We start from the raw sequence: 22,255 nt of genomic DNA, 5'->3' as shown, positions 1-22,255 counted from the left end.
GTTCAACATCCACAAATCAATCAATGTGATACAATACATTAATAAAAGAAAGAACAAGAACCATATGATCCTCTCAATACTTGCAGAAAAAGCATTTGACAAAGTACAGCATCCTTTCTTGATCAAAACTCTTCAGAATATAGGGATAGAGGGTACATACTTCAATATCATAAAAGCCATCTATGAAAAACCCACAGCAAATATCATTCTCAATGGGGAAAAATTGAGAGCTTTTCCCCTAAGGTCAGGAACATGGCAGGGATGTCCACTCTCACCACTGCTATTCAACATAGTATTAGAAGTCCTGGCCACAGCAGTCAGACAACAAAAAGAAATAAAAGGCATCCGAATCGGCAAGGAATTAGTCAAACTCTCACTCTTTGCAGATGATATGATACTTTATGTGGAAAACCCAAAAGACTCCACCCCCAAAGTGCTAGAACTCATACAGGAATTCAGTAAAGTGGCAGGATATAAAATCAATGCACAGAAATCAGTGGCATTCCTATACACCAACAACAAGATAGAAGAAAGAGAAATTAAGGAGTCAATCCCATTTACAATTGCACCCAAAACCATAAGATACCTAGGAATAAATCTAACCAAAGAGGCAAAGAATCTGTACTCAGAAAATTATAAAATACTCATGAAAGAAATTGAGGAAGACACAAAGAAATGGAAAAACGTTCCATGCTCATGGATTGGAAGAATAAATATTGTGAAGATGTCAATGCTACCTAGAGCAATCTACACATTTAATGTAATCCCTATCAAAATACCATCCACTTTTTTCAAAGAAATGGAACAAATAATCCTAAAATTTGTATGGAACCAGAAAAGACCCCGAATAGCCAGAGGAATCTGGCTATTGAAAAAGAAAAGCAAAGTTGGTGGCACCACAATTCCGGACTTCAAGCTCTAATATAAAGCTGTCATCATCAAGACAGTATGGTACTGGCACAAAAACAGACACATAGATCAATGGAACAGAATAGAGAGCCCAGAAAGGGACCCTCAACTCTATGGTCAACTAATCTTCACAAAGCAGGAAAGAATGTCCAATGGAAAAAAGACAGTCTCTTCAACAAATGGTGTTGGGAAAATTGGACAGCCACATGCAGAAGAATGAAACTGGACCATTTCCTTACACCACACACAAAAATAGACTCCAAATGGTTGAAAGACCTCAATGTGAGACAGGAGTCCATTAACATCCTAAAGGAGAACACAGGCAGCAACCTCTTTGACCTCAGCCGCAGCAACTTCTTCCTAGAAACATTGCCAAAGGCAAGGGAAGCAAGGGCAAAAATGAACTATTGGGACTTCATCAAGATAAAAAGCTTTTGCAAAGCAAAGGAAACAGTCAACAAAACCAAAAGACAACCGACAGAATGAGAGAAGATATTTGCAAATGACATACAGATAAAGGGCTAGTATCCAAAATCTATAAAGAACTTCTTAAACTCAACACCCAAAGAACAAATGATCCAATCAAGAAATGGGCAGAAGACATGAACAGACATTTTTCCAAAGAGACATCCAAATGGCCAACAGACACATGAAAAAGTGCTCAACATCGCTCGGCATCAGGGAAATCCAAATCAAAACCTCAATGAGATATCACCTCACACCAGTCAGAATGGCTAAAATTAACAAGTCAGGAAATGACAGATGTTGGCAGGGATGAGGAGAAAGGGGAACCCTCCTACACTGTTCGTGGGAATGCAAGCTGGTGCAACCACTCTGGAAAACAGGATAGAGGTTCCTCAAAAAGTTGAAGATAGAGCTCCCATACAATCCAGCAATTGCAGTACTGGGTATTTACCCCAAAGATACAAACGTAGGGATCCTAAGGGGTACGTGCACCCCGATGTTTATAGCAGCAATGTCCACAATAGCCAAACTGTGGAAAGAGGCAAGATATCCATCGACAGATGAATGGATAAAGAAGAGGTGGTATATATATACAATGGAATATTATGCAGCCATCAAAAGGAATGAAATCTTGCCATTTGCAAGGACGTGGATAGAACTGGAGGGTATTATGCTGAGCAAAATAAGTCAATCAGACAAAGGCATGTATCATATGACCTCATTGATATGAGGAATTCTTAATCTCAGGAAACAAATTGAGGGTTGCTGGAGTGGTGGGGGTTGGGAGGGATGGGGTGGCTGGGTGATAGACATTGGGGAGGGTATGTGCTAAGGTGAGCACTGTGAATTGTATAAGACTGTTGAATCTCAGATCTGTACCTCTGAAACAAATAATACATTATATGTTAAAATAAAAGAAAGAAGAAGAAGAAGAAGATAGCAGGAAGGGAAAAATGAAGTGGGGGAATCGAAGGGGGAGACAAACCATGAGAGACTACGGACTCTGAGAAGCAAACTGAGGGTTCTAGAGGGGAGGAGGGATGGAGGGATGGGTTAGCCTGGTGATGGGTATTAAAGAGGGCACGTTCTGCATGGAGCAGTGGGTGTTATACACAAACAATGAATCATGGAACACTACATCTAAAACTAATGATGTAATGTATGGGGATTAACATAACAATAAAAAATTAAAAAAAATTAATGATGTAATGTATGGTGATTAACATAACATAACAAAAAAATAAAGAAATAAAAAGTAAAAAAAATAAAACATAGATACAACATAAAAAAAACTCATTAAATATTTAGTAGTTTAAAATCAAATCAAATCAGATTCCTGTCCTTACAGAGCTTCCAATCTAGACCCATAGGTAAACAGTAAACAAATAAAGAAAGTATATTATTTTCAAATATAACTTCTATGAAGGAAAAGATTAAGGCAGGAGAGAGAGTAATACGGTGGGGCACTTTTTTTCGGGGTGGTCAGCATTAACTGAAATTTTGAGTCCAAATTCAGCACAGGAAGTCATCAGTAAGAATGTCAACTAGGAAAATTTCTGGAGAATCTGCTCTCACTGTTACCTCTCTTCCTTGTTACCTTGAGAGAGGAAAGAAGCACTCCATAGCTCCTCCTAAAGAAGAACTTCTTTTTTTTTTTTATGATTTTATTTATTTATTTGATAGAGATAGAGAGAGGGAGAGCACAAGGAGGGGGAGCGGCAGGCAGAGGGAGAGGAAGAAGCAGGCTCCCCGCTGAGAAAGGAGCCCGACGTGGGGCTCGATCCCAGGACCCTGGGATCATCACCTGAGCCGAAGGCAGCCGCTTAACTAACTGAGCCACCCAGGCGCCCCCTAAAGAAGAACTTCTGCCAGAGAAAGATGATAGATAGACAGATGATAGATAGATGATAGATAGATAGATATGTATACGTGTATAGATAACAGATGCAGATATAGATATAGTATAGATACCCATACATCTATCTATATACACACTCATAAAGGCCCCTGAAATGAATTCACCCTCTGTCCCTACCCCTCATTTGCACTCTGGAAACATCACTGTTATAAATGAGGACTCGGGCCAATCACTCTGCAGTACAGGAGGGGATAGAATTCATTTTTTCAACTATCAATTAAGAGGTACTTAGCTGGATTTTCATACAAAGTGAAAGTACTAATAAAGAAGTAAAATCAGGGGCACCTGGGTGGCTCAGTTGGTTGGGCGACTGCCTTCGGCTCAGGTCATGATCCTGGAGTCCCAGGATCAAGTCCCGCATCAGGCTCCCTGCTCAGCAGGGAGTCTGCTTCTCCCTCTGACCCTCCCCCCTCTCATGCTCTCTCTCTATCTCATTCTTTCTCAAATAAATAAATAAAATCTTTTAAAAAAAAAGAAGTAAAATCAGTTCAAGGGTTTTCTAAGAAATATATCAGATCCTTATCACAGAAGCAGATGAACACATTTTTGAGTTGGAATGGGCTTAAGAAATATTTTATTCCAATCCCCTCATCTTACAGAGACAGGAACTGAAGCACATTTGCTCAAGGTTATAGTTACTTGTAGGATCTGGATAAAAGAGATCAATTTTAGATGACAAATTTACTTGGAAGAAGACATATATTTATATGTCCTAGGCTTAATAAATTTTTAGTATTTGATAAAAGTTGAATTGTTAAAGTATATGAATGGTATATGTAAATATCAAATTTGAAAAATTTTTAAATGTCTAACTGCTGATTCATTCCTTACTAATAGGTAATCTAGTACTTTCTATCCATATATCAGATACTGATGAGACAGCTCTAATTCAAGCAAAGATCCCTTTACTAACTTGAATGCTATAGGCCATAAAACTTAGAATTGTGCCGGGCATTTTCAATTATCAACTTTAAACAGGGAACCAAAAATATACAATAAGGTTTTTAAAATTTAATCTAAAAAATCCTCTGTATTAGTTTTTATCCTTAGTGAAGGTATCTATATTCTCTATGGAATGATTATAGATCAAAACTGTTCAAGCCAAAATATAAAGATCTTAAAATGCTTTAGGGATGACATCAAATAATTAACCCCTAGTAAGCGAATAAAAAGAAAAACTAGGAAAACATTTGCCACATAATTCAAATGAGTAACAATTCTAATATAAAAAGAACTTCTGGATATGGGAAAGGAGATATTTATCTCCAAAGAAAAATGGGCCAAATAAAGGAATAGATAGTTCACCAAAGATAGAAAGAAAGGCAGACAAATGCCTGTTAGCCATATGAGAATATGGTCAACCTAATAGCGAGAAAATTAAAACTACACTGAGAAACCATTTTTTACCCATCAGATAGGCAAAATTTGAAGTGTGGGGAAATAGAAACTTCTGAAAATCACCGCTGGCAATGCAAAATGATAAAAGCCCCGTGGAAGGAAATGTGACATTGTCTTCCAAAACTACATCTGCATTTACCCTTTGACCAACAATCTCATTTTAAAGAATCCTTCCAAAGTATGGCAAAAATAAAAAATGATGTATTTACAAAGCTTTTCATGGTAGCTTTGTAGTAGCAAAAGACCAGCAATTACCCAAATGGCTGTCAGTGGGTGTCTTCGTTTCCTAGGGTTGCCTCAAAAAATTACCACAAAGTGGGTGGCTTACAACAACAGAAACTTACTGTGTCACATTTCTGAAGGCCACAAGTGTAAAATCAAGGTATAGCAGGGCCATGCTCATTTTGAGACCGGTAGAAAGGAATCCTTCTTTGCCTCTTCTAGCTTCTGGTGTTCGCCAACAATCTTTGATGTTCTTTGGCTGGTAGACCCATCAATCCCGTCTCTGCCCCTATTGTCACATGGCCATCTTCTCCCTGTGTGTCTCTCTTCTCTTCTTATAAGACCAGCCATATTGGATTAGGGTCCACACAATATATGAATGTGACATCATCTTAACGTGATTACATCATCCAAGACCCTATTTCTAAATAAGGTCACATTCAAAGGTACCACAGGTTAGGACTTCAACACAAAGTCCTCACTTTTTTGTGAGGACACAATTCAACTCAACATTAGTGGATAAACTGAATAAACTATGGTACATCAACACAATGGAAATCTATGCACCTACCATAGGAATGATTAATATATCTATATGCTACTATCGAATATTCTCTAGAATATATTATTAAGTTTAAAAAAAGCAAAGTGAAGAAAAGTATGGATAAAATGTCACTATTTAACTCTGACAGAATATGCTTATGTGTTTATTTTAAATTATAAAATAATAATCATTAATAACAGTAATAATAACAGAGTTACCTAAATAGAAAGAGAATAATATGGAAGGGACAGAAATACAACTTAAACCTCCATGGGTATCAGTTGTTTCGTGGATCCGATTTCAGAACCATGTAAATATTTTATGTAATTACAAAACAATATTAAAATTTTAAAAGCAAACTCTAAACATCAAAAGCAAAATGAAATAAAATGAATCTGAGTTTCCAGTTGGTGAACTGAAACAGGAACTATTCCAAATGACTATAAAACGCAGTGCTTTGAAAGTACGTCCGTTATCATGAAGAGAACCGTGAGGAAAAAAAAAACCCAAAACCATTTTTCAGCAATCATATTGTTGGTAGCAGTATTAAGCCTCGTACGTGTATCATATATATGTAGCAAAGAAAGAAACCAAGTGATTATGCTGGTGTTAATGAAAACTAGGATTTTGGCCTGGGAGAAAGGTAATACAAAATAAGATTAAGGTTAAATAAAAATCCCAAGGTTAACAATTTCAACTGGATATAGCATATTGATGGTATTGTGGTTATATTTAGAAGAAGGGGTCTTGCCTTTTAGAGACAAATGCTGAAATATTTATAGATGAAATAATATCTGGGATTTGTTTCAAAATACTCAGGAAGGGGGGAGGGGAAATGAATGGGGCTCTAAAAGAAACAAATTGACTATGAATAGATAATTGTTGAACTAGGTTGTGGGTACATGGAGAAATCATTATACCATTGTCTCCACTTCTGTATATGCTTGAAATTTTTCACAGTATATTTTTCTGTATATACCATATTCATTACAAATGTATATAATAAGTATATGTGTTCTAAATATGAATATATTGATTCATGTTCTAAATATTTATATATTCATACATACACCTAAGTATATATACCTGGTAAGAACCATAAAAATGTATAGTTTTTAAAATTTTATTTATTTAAGTAATCTTGACACCCAACGTGGGGCTTGAACTCATGACCCTAAGATCAAGAGTCCAAGAGTCACGTGCTCCACTGACTGAGCCAGCCAGGTGCCCCCAAAATGTATAGATTTTTATTGACCTATTTGCCCTATCACTCAACTTACTGGCATTGAATTTGCATTGCCCTGTGAGCAATCAACCACCGTGGCCTCTCAGCAACAATGTCTACCACATTCATCGAATTAAACACACTCACCTTCCCTTTGGGACACTTACCTACGTATGTGGGAATAGAAACTCTAGTGATTCCCCATTGTCTCTTTAATTTCTCAGACCCGACCACTCCAGATTTTCTGATTTCCAGAATGATGTAGGTGTAGCAATCACAGTGGCGTGTGGATTGTGGGCATCCTCCTGCTGACTTTCTGCAACAGGGCTGCAATATGTCACTACTGACACCTGTTTCTTTTCTAGGCAACACCAGATGCCTTGTAGGTTTGATCTAATTATAATGTGTACTTTTTTACTCTGATCATTTGCTCACCATATTAATTTGCTCATCAGTAGTAAAGTTCAACTACTCTCAAGTGTGATGATGAATCAGATAAATCAGATAACACCCCTCCTCTCCTAGGAAGGAATGATTAAAGATTTGGAGAAGGAAATCCAGTTGGGGGGGCGGTTAATATAGTAAAAGCCTATCCACAGGAAACATAAGGCCAGAAGAACAGAGGCTTGACCCTCACACTTCTGTAAACTCTCTCTCTTCTGCTCTTCAGGGTCCACATTTCAGCTACTGGTGAGTCTCCTCTCTCTCATCTTCAAGCTACACCCAGATTTTGTTTTAAATGTATGGATATGCATGTATGTTTATACATATTCATTCATGTCATGGTCCAGGTGTTGCTAAACTTTTGTGGAATGAATATATTTGTTTACCTTGAATTATTTACAGGGACATATTCCTCTTGGTTGTTCTCTAGCTTCCACAGTATTCTCCATTCAGGTTCATTGTCCTGTTCTAGGTTTCTTCCTTAAGTGTTTCAGAATGGGGCTCTTGGGAGAAAAGATAAAGCTTCTATTATTATGGCCACCTTCCTTCCAGCTCTTTAAATTTATTTCTCTTTCCAAGGGTGTTAATATTAAGAACACTTTCTTTTTCTGGTGAGTCTGAGATGCTGTCACCCTCACCAAGAGAATCTCTGGTTTTTGAGAGCTAAGAAGGTCAACGGAATGTGCTAGAAACCAAAAAAGTAAGCTGTTCATATCTGGAACAACGTATTAGGATTTAAATTTAAAATAAATGTTTTTATTTTACACATATCTTTAACAATTTACATTCTTTGAAGTCAAAATTCTAAAATCTTGGATTAGCTTACTGTTGACAACGATTTGAGCTTATCCTATGTCCAACTGTGAGAAATAAAGACTTGGCCAAGAAGTCCTCAAAAACTACCTCTGGTCATGGCACCACCAGGTCTAAAATCAAATGGTAAACAAGGAAGTGGTGAGTTGATCATATTCCCTCTGAGAGCAGAAACCCCAGGTGGCTTTTCCCCATCTTATAACCTGTCTATGCTATGATTATTAAATGTATTAACTGCTTCCCCCAAACTATTTCTGCTCAAAACTCAAAATACTTACCAAATACCTTGGGGCCTGACTTACCCTCTCTTGGAACTTTCTAACAATTCTCAGAGTGAAAAGGGTATCAGAGTATCTTTGGGCAAGGCTTCACCTTGGGTGGGGCCGTGACCAGCAGGGAGAACCTGTCATTGAGAACCCAAGGTGATCTGACTCTTAGTTACACCATCTGGCCATTTGGCATGCCAACAGGTAATGAGAGTAACTTCAGGCACAATTCAGATATCCTGCCACTCCTGAAGAAGTGAGAAGTAGGGCACTGGCTTCAGGCATTGTGGTCCTGACATCAGTGGGTGGGAAAGACCATGGAATGGGATGATTCTTCTCTTTGCCTATCTGCAAATAGAGGCAAGACCCCCGCTTTCCTCTAGGACAGAACAGAAACTGGGTTTCAAAAAAGAGGAGGGTGGTGACTCCGAGAAAACTTAAGGCAGTCACAAAACCTAATAATTGCTAATAATGTAGCAGTAGGTAAGCATAAAGCAAAATGTCTCTTGATACACAGGAGGGTGTTTCTGAATGGAAACTGTGATAAGCCATTGTTTTATTTTTATACACAGTGGTTCTTTTTCTTCCAAGTACACAGTATACACTGGCTTGCCTATTCCAGAAAAATGGAACCAGTGTCCTGGTTAGGAGTCACAACCTTTATTTGTATTGTCCATAGGGAAGTTGTCACTTCATCCATGAAGAAGAAAGCTAGAACTACTTAGAACTTAGAACTTAGAACTACAAAGAGACATTCCAAAGGAAAGGCAATGGCAGGGACTTCCCATTGCAAATCTAATTATGAAAAATAGGTGATAAGCTTAGACTTACCTTCAAAATTGTGGAAGATTTAGGTGGAAGACAGGGGCTTTCTGTATGCTACAGACTCTACAGTGCTTCAAGTTCCTTTTGATTTGATTTTGGGATTGCGGTTCCCTTTTGCCCAGGATCATACACTACCCTACAGTCCAATTCCAGCCAAATTTGTCATTGTTATTTATTTGACTGGTCTGGCAGTTCACATGGTTTTACTTAGGCCTGGGTCTACATGTCAGTATTGAGGAGAATTAGTAATTTAGTGACAGATTTCAATTCAAGTTCTTGATTTGTATGTCCTAGCTACGCGGCCTTGGGCAAATTATACTCTAAAGCTCAGTTTCTTTATCTGTGACATATGGAGAATAAAATATCAACACCACAAGGATGAGAAAAGGATTACATGAGATGACACAGGTATAATGTACTTAACATGAAGGACAAGCATGAAGTTAGTGTTAACTGCTGTTAGATTTAGACATGCTGAGTCTGGACTATCAGGAAGCTTCTAATTCTTTCACTTTTGAACATGACCCTGAGCTTCCATTATTTCTAATTAAAAGCAGGGAGAAAGAAATAAAACCTACATGAAGCTAGGTGGTTATTAGATACATATAACTATTCTTTCTATTAGAGCTAAGGCATGGCCCAGGTAAATTTGCTTACAGTATTACAAGGAGAAAAAGAGTAATGTGAAAGAAAATCCTTGAAGATTCTGGCTCATTTGTGGCTGTAAATTTTAGGACTTAATTCAAGAGAATATTAGTGAAGTTTCAACAAAAAGATTCTTGAAAAATATAAAATCGGCAAGTTTTCACATCTATGTTATGTTTAAACCCAGCATTATTCAGAAAAATATGTCTTTCCCATTTATCCAAATTCATTTTTACTCTTCCCTTCAGAGTTGACAAAACTAGGTATTGGCTGTTTTTAGAAGTACCTGGTTTGTGCTCTCATTACAAAGGGAGTCATCCTAATAAGTCGTTAGCAACATGGATAGCTCCCAGTATTGTAAAACCATTAAGGTTTTGGTTAGAGTGTGAGATAATCCATAATTTAAGTGGGTACTAATTATGGGATTTGAGGCACTTAACTACAGTACCATAGATGAACAGCTAGACATTTCAACTATTAGAAAATGGTCCATTCTCTATTTGGGTAACCATTTTTTCAGGGGAAAAAAAAACGATATTAGCTTAGGATATTTTGCCAGCTGTCTAGAAATGAAAATAAAGTCACAGAAAATGTATTACTGAATACAACAGATGTGGGGGAAAAATTAGAGGAAACCTCAAGTATGATTTCGTGTGAACTTGAGTCTCTTAAAGTCCCTTTCCACATGAATATTCTACAATTCTGAGATTATTAATTCTTGATTGGGAAGGAGTAAATGCAATGAACAAAATCACCATATTTCACACCTGACCCCCACATGTAAGTCCTCCTGTTACAGTTAATAACACACATCACTTCAGGCTTGAAGTGTTAGCGTTACTTTGACCTACCATTCCCGTTATGCACGCATCGTACTGGGCACCGAGTCACTAGTAGTCTGCTTCTCCAGGGCCACTCATTTCCACTCTATCCTTTCCAGGTTTGCAGGCAAAGCCCTAGTGCAAGTTTTCATTGCCTCTCACCGAGTCCTTTCGAGCAGCCTAATTGCTATTATAATTCTTAACTTATCACTTATAAACTCTCCTACACATTGCTGCCAGGTTAATATTCCTGCAAAACAGCTTTAATCCTGCCATGCATTTGACCCAAATAATTGATCATTTGACAATGTTCAAACTCCAGAGCCCAGCAAATGAGGTCATCTCTCCAGGATGGCCACTGTCTTTGACAAGTCCCTTTCCATGCTTTCCATACATCTTCATTTCTGGCTCATCAGTTACTTCACAGCTAAAGAACACATGCTGTATGGTCTTATGTCCAAACCTTCCTTCTCTTGCTTTTGGTCTCCTTCAGGAACAACTGAAGTCCTTAAAAGCCTTTCTGATTTACCTTCTGAAAACCTTTCTCACTCCTTCCCCATCAACCTAATAGGTAGCACCAACCAACACAAACATCCGCTGCTTAGAATCATTCTGAACCTTTGTCCAGGCAACTATTCTGACCGATTTGATTTGGCACTCATGATCAAATGATTTATCTTTTATCACTTAATACTTTACTGGAAGTTTGAACCAAAATAGGTGGCAAACTTAAAACACTAGGTTCCCATCAAGCTCTTATTACTTACTCTGCTTACCTTTTGTTCTCAATACTCTCATAATTGGTATAAGAAGAAAATAACACAATACTTAGGACTGAAACCATTGACTCAAGAGCAGAGGTCACTTGGTAGCTTTCACTTAGCAAACATCTTTGCCCTCACCACAGAAGCAATATACGTTCTCGCTGTCATTAACAATACCTTATAGGCCCTGAGTTCCCAGAATGCAGTTAACACATTCTCCAGTAAGTGCTATACCTACCTAATTTGCTTTCAGGTAATGCAGAGTGTCTGTCAGTTTAATTGAACAGGCCCAGGAATAACTTTATTTTCTCCAAGCCTCTAAAATGTTAGAAGGAAAAAGAATAAAATATCTATCTGTAGACAACCTATTATCAAGTGATTTCTAAACCACTGATAAGACATTGCTTCCCAGCTTCAATATTCACACCTTTGAGCAGATCTGAATCTCTTTTATAAAGACTTTGTTGGCTACAGAAGGAGATCTGTGCTCTGTTTAGGAGAAAACATTCAAGCCCCTTAATTTGCTAACTGAATAACAACACTGCTGCCTCACTGTTCAGAGCATGCTAGTTTCCTTACAATTAACAATAAAACTCAAAATAGCTGCCCTTCAGTCATTCTCCAGAGAGCTCCTGTCAAAAGTGAATCTCAGATTAATGATATTCAAGAGACATCATTAAAGCAATATTTATGTCAAGTTTTCTCCTTCTAGTGAGTTCTAATAAGCAACGCACTCGGACTGCATCAGCTTGATTCCCTTCCCAGCTGCCTCTGGTGCCAACAGACCAGCTGTCTCCTCCAAAGGTTGCTCCCACTGTGTGGGAGACCACCACCGCATTAGGCACCACTGTCACTTTTAGCAGCTACTACTAGATTGTTCTAGGTGGTACCACTGCGGATGCCACCGCTGAAAATGCTGATATTATGAAAGTAAAACACCAAATGGGCACTCGGTTCTCTGGAATCTATGAAGCGCCAAAAAGTTTCTTAGGTCACCATGAAAATGATATTCTGAAGGGAATCTCCCACAAATTTGCCAGTCATGCTCAGACATTTTTCAAATTTAGCAGTGGTTTCTATGTGGGCTCAAACATCCCACACTGGTATTTTAAAAGTAAACGAACTACCTCAACTCATTTTTAGAAGCAGGAGAACAATGTTCTAAATCCAAATACAAGTAAATATCCACAGTTTTCTCATTTATAGGAGAAATGCAGAAGAGACTGCTCTGTGTCAAAATAAGCAGAGTCTTATGTGATGGTATTTGAGAGTATTCAAGTATAATTTATAGAAAGTGAAAGAAATTACTCTCATATAAATATAAAATTTACACATGTAGAAAAATGTTTAACTCACTAATAAGGAAACCAGTGAGATGGCAAAGCTAGTTCCAAAAGCCTTGAGGAACTAGATTTTCCAAGCATTAAGAAAACAAGGAAAGGAGGAAAGAAAGAAAGGAGGGAAGAAGGAAGCTAGAGAAAGAAACAAAAGAAGAAACGAAGGAAGGAAGGAAGGAAGGAAGGAAGGAAGGAAGGAAGGAAGGAAGGTAGGAGTAGATAGACAATTGAGTTAAATAAAACAAAACAAAAAACCACTTAATGTCCTATAGGGCAAACATACCATAAATTTTGAAGTGATCTTTCCTACTGGACATAAATATACAATTGAACATGTTTCAGAAAACAATAACAACAACAACAAAACAATTGAACATATTTCTGGGCCAAATGAAATAGTAGATAACAAGTTAAACACAATGTATGTTCCTAGAGAGTTAAATAATCAAATGGTAAGCTTGCTAAACAGGACCCTAGTAAGAAAGGATATGCCTCCCCTGACTTCTGACTTATATTTAGGTTTTAGATAATAGTCTCCTAATAGTCTCCCATTTTGGTCATAAATAGTTGTCAAAGAATATTCTTGATTACACTAAAAAAAAAAAAGGCTGGTCTCATATTTGGCTTGATTATTTACAGATGCAGGGCAAGAGGATTAATTACTCCTGTGAGCCTCATTGAGTTTGCTCAGCAAATCCAGAGCTATTGGGTATTGAGCAAGTACTGAAACCAGAGAATTAACATCTTCCTGGAAATTTTTATAAGGAGTCTCAGATTTGACTTTTTAAACACTTATAATTATTTGCTCTTCTGACAAAAGAGAGGAAGCCAAGCCCAAGAAATTTTCCTCACCTGCTATACTTATAAATTTATATGAATTTCGCTGTCCTTAAAGTTCCTAAAACAAGCTAAGATCCCCAGTCTTTCAGAAAGTGACGGTTTTCATCAACTATGAAGCTGGAACCCTATAATCCAGGTGTACCAAGCCTGTTTTCCTCAGAGGACTTTGTAGGCACTGACTTCTTACGTAAAGTCAATCTGTGCCCCCGCAATGGTGGCCTTCTCATAGCTGATTACACGGGTGTTCCTCTCAAATATGACACACCAGCTAAAGCATTTGCAAAATCAACTTGTCTGTATCCTGGCAAGTAGGAGAACAGATACTTATGGGACTCATGTAAATAAATATATTGCCATAAAAAGTAGTAAGACTCAGTAAAAGTATCTGTTTCAGAATTCTGAGGAAGTGGTGAGAGTCAGATACCATTTTCAAAAAATGTTTGACTTCAGTTACAAAAGCATCGTCTACTAAATTGAGAATTGGCAATAAAGAAGAAAGGCAAAGTGCTTCCTTATATACCAATCAGAAAATAGGACATTAAAACATTAACAGCAGGTGCCTGGGTGGCTCAGTCGGTTAAGCATCTACCTTCAGCTCAGTTCATGATCCCAGGGTCCTGGGATTGAGCCCCCGCATCAGGCTCCCTGCTCAGCAGGGAGTCTGCTTCTCCCTCTGCCTCTGCCTACTTGTGCTCTCTCTCTGTCAAATAAATAAACAGAATCTTAAAAAAAAAACAAAACAAAACATTAACAGTAATGTCTAAAAAAATAATCACAGTTAATTTTCCTTCATTAGTTCATTCAGTTTTACCTAACTAATTCTTGTTCTGCTGGATTGTGGGTCAGCAGTCTGTTTTAACGAAAACATTTCTTCTCACTGAAAAGACTAAGTTTACTGGTACGGTCAGAAAGCTGGAGTGGTGGGGAGTGGGAGGGATGGGGTGGCTGGGTGATAGACACTGGGGAGGGTATGTGCTATGGTGAGCCCTGTGAATTGTGTAAGACAGATGAATTACAGACCTGTACCTCTGAAACAAATAATACAGTATATGTTTTTAAAAAAAGAAGATAGTAGGAAGGAAAAAATGAAGGGGGGGAAATCAGAAGGGGAGACGAACCATGAGAGACTATGGACTCTGAGAAACAAACTGAGGGTTCTAGAGGGGAGGGGAGTGGGGGGATGGGTTAACCTGGTGATGGGTATTAAAGAGGGCACGTTCTGCATGGAGCACTGGGTGTTATACACAAACAATGAATCATGGAACACTACATCAAAAACTAATGATGTAATGTATGGTGATTAACATAACATAATAAAGAAAAAACAAAAACTAATGATGTAATGTATGGTGATTAACATAATAAAATAAAAAATGTATAGCATCTAGCATTCTAAAGCAAAAAAAAATAAAGCTGTCTAAAACTTCAGCTCTAAGCTCTGAAGTCTTAATTTTTTTTTTTTTGAAATATAAAGTTAGGAATATCAGCTATAGTCCTCTTCCCAAGGCTCTGAGACTATCCTAGTTCTTTGAAGAAACAAATTCTAACCTGAACCATCAGGGAAAAGCACAATGCACTTGTTGAGGACACCCAGCAGCAGTTACTCTGTTACAATAACTAATAATAACAAAGTAGAAGAAAGTCAAGTTCTCCACTGGAGTACCACTCACAGCTCTCCCACCAGGCCCTGATCAGTGCTTCCCCTAAGGAAGAGAACATCTCGGACAATGAGGACACTGACAAAAGGCCAAGGCCCTCCAATCCATTCTGTAAAGTCTACAATCTTTGGAACATTTATATTAATAATATTTTATAGCCACAAAATCAATGGCAGAGAAGGCCAAGCCTCTTTCTTCCTTTCTTTCTTTCTTTCTCTTTTCTTTCTTTCTTTCTTTCTTTCTTTCTTTCTTTCTTTCTTTCTTTCTTTCTTTCTTTCTTTCTTTCTTTCTTTCTTTCTTTCTTTCTTTCTTTCTTTCTTTCTTTCTTTTTATTTATTTGCCAGAGACACAGCGAGAGAGGGAACACAAGCAGGGGGAGTGGGAGAGGGAGAAGCAGGCTTTCCAAAGAGCAGGGAGCCCGAGGCGGGGCTCGATTCCAGGACCCTGGGATCATGACCTGAGCCAAATGCAGATGCTTAATGACTGAGCCACCCAGGCACCTCTCACTCATTCTTTCTTTCTTTTCTTTTGTTCTTTCTTTCTTTTATTAAAAAAAAAAAAGGCCGACTGCCATACGCAGTGCCTCATTTGGATGTACCTTGAGTCTTGGAACCTTGACTACCCTAGTCTCCTAAAAATGGACCTCCAGAGCTTATCTGGAGGTTCTAGCAGGGGAGTGCAGCTAGTCCTATACCCTTAACAAAAGAACAGGCCTCCTCAATCAGGGAAGGCTCATAGCTTCAGGAGGGACACATATGGAGTAGTGAGGAAGGGGACACCCGCCTAGCCAACCAGATCAGCCAAATCAACCCCAGTGATCAGTGGGGTGACACATGTCCCAGCCAGATCACTCTCACATCCCAAGCTTCTTTTTTGATTTACAGCTTCTCCCACCCATGTAGCTCTTATAACAGTGTTGAGTTAATTAAAAAATACTTAGCCTACCAAACTAATGACCTTTCTCAACTTTCTTTTTATAGGCAAAATAACAAATCTTAGCAATTTCCCAAGATCCTGCTGGGAAATCTGAAAGATATTTTTGATTTCAGAATGTATTTGAAATGTTTACTCTTCCAAATTTAGGATCAGACCATAGAAAGGCAAAATCAAAATGATTATGAAAGGATATTTGGTCACTTGGTCATGATAGAAGGATGGGTATCTGATAACAATAAATAGTTGTAGTTTAATTACCTGTTAAAATGACAAGACAATATTTTAAAATACACATAGAAAAAGTAACATGTTGTGAATGATCCTAGCTTTTTTTTTTTATTTTTCGAAGATTGATTTATTTATTTTAGAGAGAGAGAGAGAGAGAAAAGGGGGGAAGGACAGAAGGAGAGGGCAAGAGAGAATCTCCAGCAGACCCCCCACTGAGCAAGGAGCCAGACACAGGGCTCAATCTCAGGATCCTGAGATCAAGAGTCAGACGCTTAACTGGTTGAGCCACCCAGGCACCCCTGATCCTAGCTTCTTTTAGAAGTGAGAAACCTGCTGGGCGCCTGGGTGGCTCAGTTGGTTAAGCGACTGCCTTCGGCTCAGGTCATGATCCCAGAGTGCCGGGATCGAGTCCCACATCGGGCTCCCTGCTCGGCGGGGAGTCTGCTTCTCCCTCTAACCCTACCCCCTCTTGCGTTCTCTGTCTCATTCTCTCTCAAGTAAATAAATAAAATCTTAAAAAAAAAAAAAAAGAAGTGAGAAACCTGCTATTTTTTTTTTTAATAACTAAGAATGTAAGCCCAACACAAAGCAAAAATATTTCTCTTGAGAATCATCTCTGCTCTAAGGGCAGATGACATAGGTAAAGAATAGCTTTACCAACCGATTTCCTTCTCATTTTAACAAGGGAAAAAACAAGTCTATTTTTTCAACAATATTTTAGTTGATAATAAAAGATTCACATACTTCTTTAAAAAGTGATCATCCAAAAAGTCTATGAAAACTGAGCTAGCTTGAGGCCAGAGACCTTTCAGCTTCATTGAATGTTCAAGTGGTGCTTCGTGAACTCTGGATAAAAATGGGTTCAACAATGATAATTACCTCCTCTTCCCCTTTTACCTGGTTTTCCCGTGGAAAGGATCTCCTTGAAGACATAGCTGGCCTTTCGCAGGTAACTGAATCTCTCCTGGGGCCAGATATGCCCAGTCTCCAGTTCCCCGATAAAGGGATTTCTCCAAAGTCTGGAGCCTCATCACGCCTGGAAATGTAAATACATAGCTCCAGAATTGACCTTGGAGTTTATCTCACAGTAGAACCCTTTGTCTCGTGAGGAAATAAGTTACAGTATTCTTTTAAAGAAGAACAATTAACTAAGCAAATGCCTGCCTCAATTCCCAATGAACTTTGTATCTGCTTTGCTATATAAATTGTGTGAAACTTTAGAGTGACTTCATCGATCTCCTGAGGGCTTCCAACAGGCAAGCATTCCATTACACTAACTTGATAATAAATCAGGTATCTTTCCATAGTGGTTGTAGAGAGGTCTCTCTCTGTTGGCAAGATCTTCTCCGACATTTACATGCTCAACTTTTGTCCCTCTCTATGCTCTTGCATATTCTGGATCAACTTCACACTGCATTTTAAAACAAATTTTCTCTTTTTCCCTTGATAAATAGAAACAAACCTCATTACCTTGCATACAAAGCTGAAGGGGTTTACCATTATCATTCCTCCAATAACCTCATCTGCTAAGGATACTTAATATATATGCATTCCTCCAATAACCTCATCTGCTGTATTATAATATATATGCATAAAATCTTAATATATAAGCATATATGTAAGCATACTTATATAATAACATAAAGACAGGAAGGAAAATTTTGTATATGTGTACTAAATATATAGATATTCAATATTTTAAATTAAACTGGATCCTGAACATCATATCAAGTTGACATGCTACATAATTAATATTGACATAATTACTATTGACATAAAAATGTTGGACATCAATTTTAACAAAGAATATAAAACAAGTTTTAAAAATAGAGAAAAAAAATTAAATAGGAAAAAAGCATTCGTTAGAATTACATATCTTTGGGCGAACCTTTTAATGCCCTAGTATTATATTAAAAGATAATGCTCCCCTACCCTGCCTCTTCGCCTTATTTCTAAGTAAGATGAATCCCCGACCCCATGCCCAGATTTCCTGATACCCTTTTGACTCTGTAGAGTTACTGACTGCATACTGGATGCAGATGACTGTCCCATGGGTAGAAAAGAGACAATCTGGAGACAATGGAAAGAACATGAATTTCGAGTGTTGAATTCATGGGAGTGAATCCTTGACTCATCTGTGGTTTAGTTTCCTCATCTGGAAAAAGATCATTTCAATACCTACTTGCCAGAGTTATCCTAGAATTGGTATGGTAGGTGCACAGTAATGGGAAGCTGTTGCTATCATCAACATTATTGCCATTCTGATCATTAGTGATTAGATGTGGTTACTGTCCTTAAGGAGAATATCATCTAGAAGTGGGAAATAAAGCCATTAAACACATATTGATGATTCTTGTGATACGTCCTAAGTGCCACAGTGGAGATGTAAATAAAGGGCTGGCCGGGGCTTCAGAGGAGAGAAAAATCACTCTTAAAAGATTAATTTCCCCATTTGGATAATTACTAGTTTTCAAAACCTGTCTGTTTAATAGAACTGTTAAGATTATAAAGGACTAATTAATGTAGTAAAGCTTACAAGATAAACAGTGATTTATGCTTTGCTTGGAGTGAGACTTTTAATCACTCAAATCTAGCAGTGCTACACAGGGAACTGAAAAAAGGGACCAAAGTGAGCTTCCCAGCTGCGTGAGAGCATGAGGGCAGGGAGGCTGGAGATCGGGGAGATGAAAAGAAGTCCCCTCAAGGAGGGAAAGGACCCCAGAAGGGAAGGTATGAGAAAATCATGAACATTACCCTCTTTTGCTCAGCATGTGTATGTGGAGAGACCACTATGCCAGGTGTTCAAAGGGGATAAAAGCAAGGGAAGTTCTGGGGTAGCGGCCTTTCAGCCTCACTATGTGTGAAAGTTCATTAATGGACTCGGGATAAAAATGGGTCAATAAGAGCTCAGGAGGGCATTAAAAATAATATTTACTACCTATTATTTAGCAACTAGGTAGCCTGCACTAGGAACTGAAGAGATCTGCATCCCTCTCATCCCAGCCCCTGACATAACTATGATAGGGGGATGGGTTCAGGTTTACGCTGCAGGCATCTTCCCAAAGGAGAACCATGACTGAGCTGAGGTGGGAGCTAAATTCCAGTGTGAAAAGCTGATATGTAATGCAAAGTAGCAAAAAGCTACCTCCCAAATCACCATGCTTATATTCAAAGAATTAAAGCTTCAACGCTGCAGGTGGGACCAACTGTTTTCAGAGTGAGGACTCAGAGGAATTCTCTCTGCCTCTAGGTAGTTGATCCATATCATGCTTGATATTTAGAAAAAACACAATTAAATATAATAAAATTATGAAAATCAAAATAAAATAGCTGATATTTATTAAACACTATATGCCAGCCAAGTGCTAAGAATTTTACATTCATTTTTGTTGTTAAATTCTCATGTAATCTTTTGAAGTGGGTATTTTATCACCAATTTTAGAGTCATCATAGTAACATAACTAAGTAAATGGCAGAGTGAAAATTCAATTGCCGATATGTTTAACTGTGAAACCCTGTAGATTGATTGCATTTACAGTAGTTTTGCTAAATGCACTTCTCAAAGTAACTCTAGTTCTGATTTTTCTTCTGTTCTAGATATTCCCAAGAAGGAAAAGAAGGTGGTAAGAGAAAGTGGTGAAGGCACCATATGGTCCAGCAATATTCCACGGAACTCAACATTTGGGGACATTCATGAGCATTTTTATGAACAAATGTACTACATATGGCTATTTCTACACAAAAGAACAAGTGTTCATGTACACATAGAAGTCAAGCTAATTTATAGAACTCTGTTCACACAACTCATTTTAAGCTATTTATTGACTTTGTAATGATTGATTTATGCTTATATGGTAGGGTTAGAGGTCATTATGAGAACAGCTAGAGCTACAAGTTCTCTTAAAGAGGTAACGGTGTTTTTTAGAAAGGGACACTTTAATAAGGTGTTTGGGGCAAGAGACGGGTCAGTGGAAGACCAGATATCAAGAGGGAGACCTAAATGCTGCTGTATTAGAAATAAATCAGAAATGGTAGTGAAAAGAGCAAAGAGAAGGAAGAGGACAGGAGAGACAAGCGAAAGAGGACACTCAAATAACATGGTATGCTAGAGGAGTTTTGATTATAGGAACATCTAAGATTCCGTTTTAAGTTATTTCTCTATAGGAGTCTCAACATCAACCCCTGCACTCTTCTCCCAAACTTTCAGTACCATCTGCTACCTCAACTTAGCTGTACTCGTACAATGGTGTGCATGTCTATGTGAATGTGTGTGTGTGTGTGTGTGCATGCATGTTAGCAAAAAACTACAGAGCTTTAGTGAGATACTCTATCAACTGTATGAATTCAGAGGATACAAGAACTCAGAACTAGAGATGATCATGATAGTGGAAATCTCTCAACAGCCAAATAGTGGAATGTACTTAATCTTTAGAGTCAGTGTGTCTGCTGCTGATAGAGTTACAAAGAGATTCATGAAAATGTATGTATGCCAAAACAAAAGGTAATAATGTGGAGTATAAGACTGTTGCATAACTACTAGGTATTTATCCAAAGGAAACAAAAATACTGAATCAAAGGGACACAAGCACCCCAATGTTTATAGCAGCATTATTAACAATAGCCAAATTATGGAAAAAGCCCAGATGTCCATGATGAATGGATAAAAAGATGTGGTGCACACACGTGCACGCGCGCACACACACACACACACACACACACATACACAGGAATATTACTCAGCCATCAAAAAGAATGAAATCTTGCCATTTGCAATAACATGGATGGAGCTAGAGGGTATTATGCTAAGTGAAATAAGTCAGTTAGAGAAAGAAAAATACCATATGATTCCACTCATGTGGAATTTAAGAAACAAAACAGATGAACACAGAGGAAGGGAAGGAAAAAGAAAATAAGATAGAAACAGACAGGAAGACAAACCATAAGAGACTCTTAACTATAGAGAACAAACTGAGGGCTGCTGGAGGGGATGTTGGGGGGGCGGTGAGCTGAATGGGTGAGGGACATTAAGGAGAACACTTGTTTGATGATGAGCACTGGGTATTGTATGCAAGTGATGAATCACTAAATTCTACTCCTGAAACCAATACTACACTATATGTTAACTAACTTGAATTTTTAAAAAATCTTGGAAGAAAATAAAAGACTTGCATAAACGAAAAGAGACAGTTGGAAAGAATATAACAGGTTTTCATGAAAATAAATAAATATCTTGAGATTTCTTCCATATCCTTCAATATTTAACCTAAAAGTATATTTAATTATGAAGCTTAGCCAACTTCTATACCTGCATGACTGCACTGATGAAGACAGTCAGGCTATCAAGAACACAACATAATAAAACTATAAATTTTATGTTCTGTATGCGTATATCATATCTTTGATGTTGTAGCTGATTAACATTTTTGAAGACAGTCGGGAGGCAGCAATGGTTTTACGGACATTTGACTTTTTTCTAGAGTGACCGCCTGGCCTGCTTACAGCGCTCGCTGGAATAAACGCAGGTTGGGAATCTCCACAAAAGCTGGCAGCGCCCTAAGAACACGTCTCTCACTATCTAGCACGGTAGTTCTGTTACAGATAGAAGCAAGACTCCCTGGGCAACACAGGTGTGCTTCCGGAAGAGCCGGTAATACAATGCGGCACACAGAACGTGTCTCAGGCCTTCAGAAATCGTTTTCCTCAATCGTCTGTCAAGGGGCAACTTTTCATCAGGCACCACTTGCTGTGTCCTTCGTTGAACATGTCACCATGAAGAAGGGCCGGCCTCGTACTCTGATGGACTTGTAACTAACAGTTCAAGACGGTGAAAAAGAAGTGACTTTATCTGATCAGTGTGGAACTTAACAAACTGTATGTGCCTTCGTTTTTTGTTTTTTTGTTTTGTTTTGTCTTGTTTTTTAATATTTGGGTCTAACTTTTTATTGCTAGAGGAATAATAGTTCCTTGTGTAGAAAATAGCTGTGCTTCTTACATTCT

The sequence above is a fragment of the Neomonachus schauinslandi genome, chromosome 7, assembly GCF_002201575.2.
Source record: "Neomonachus schauinslandi chromosome 7, ASM220157v2, whole genome shotgun sequence".
Taxonomy (NCBI): Eukaryota; Metazoa; Chordata; class Mammalia; order Carnivora; family Phocidae; genus Neomonachus; species Neomonachus schauinslandi.
The sequence above is the reverse complement of the archived record's forward strand: the minus strand, read 5'-3'. Positions refer to the sequence as shown.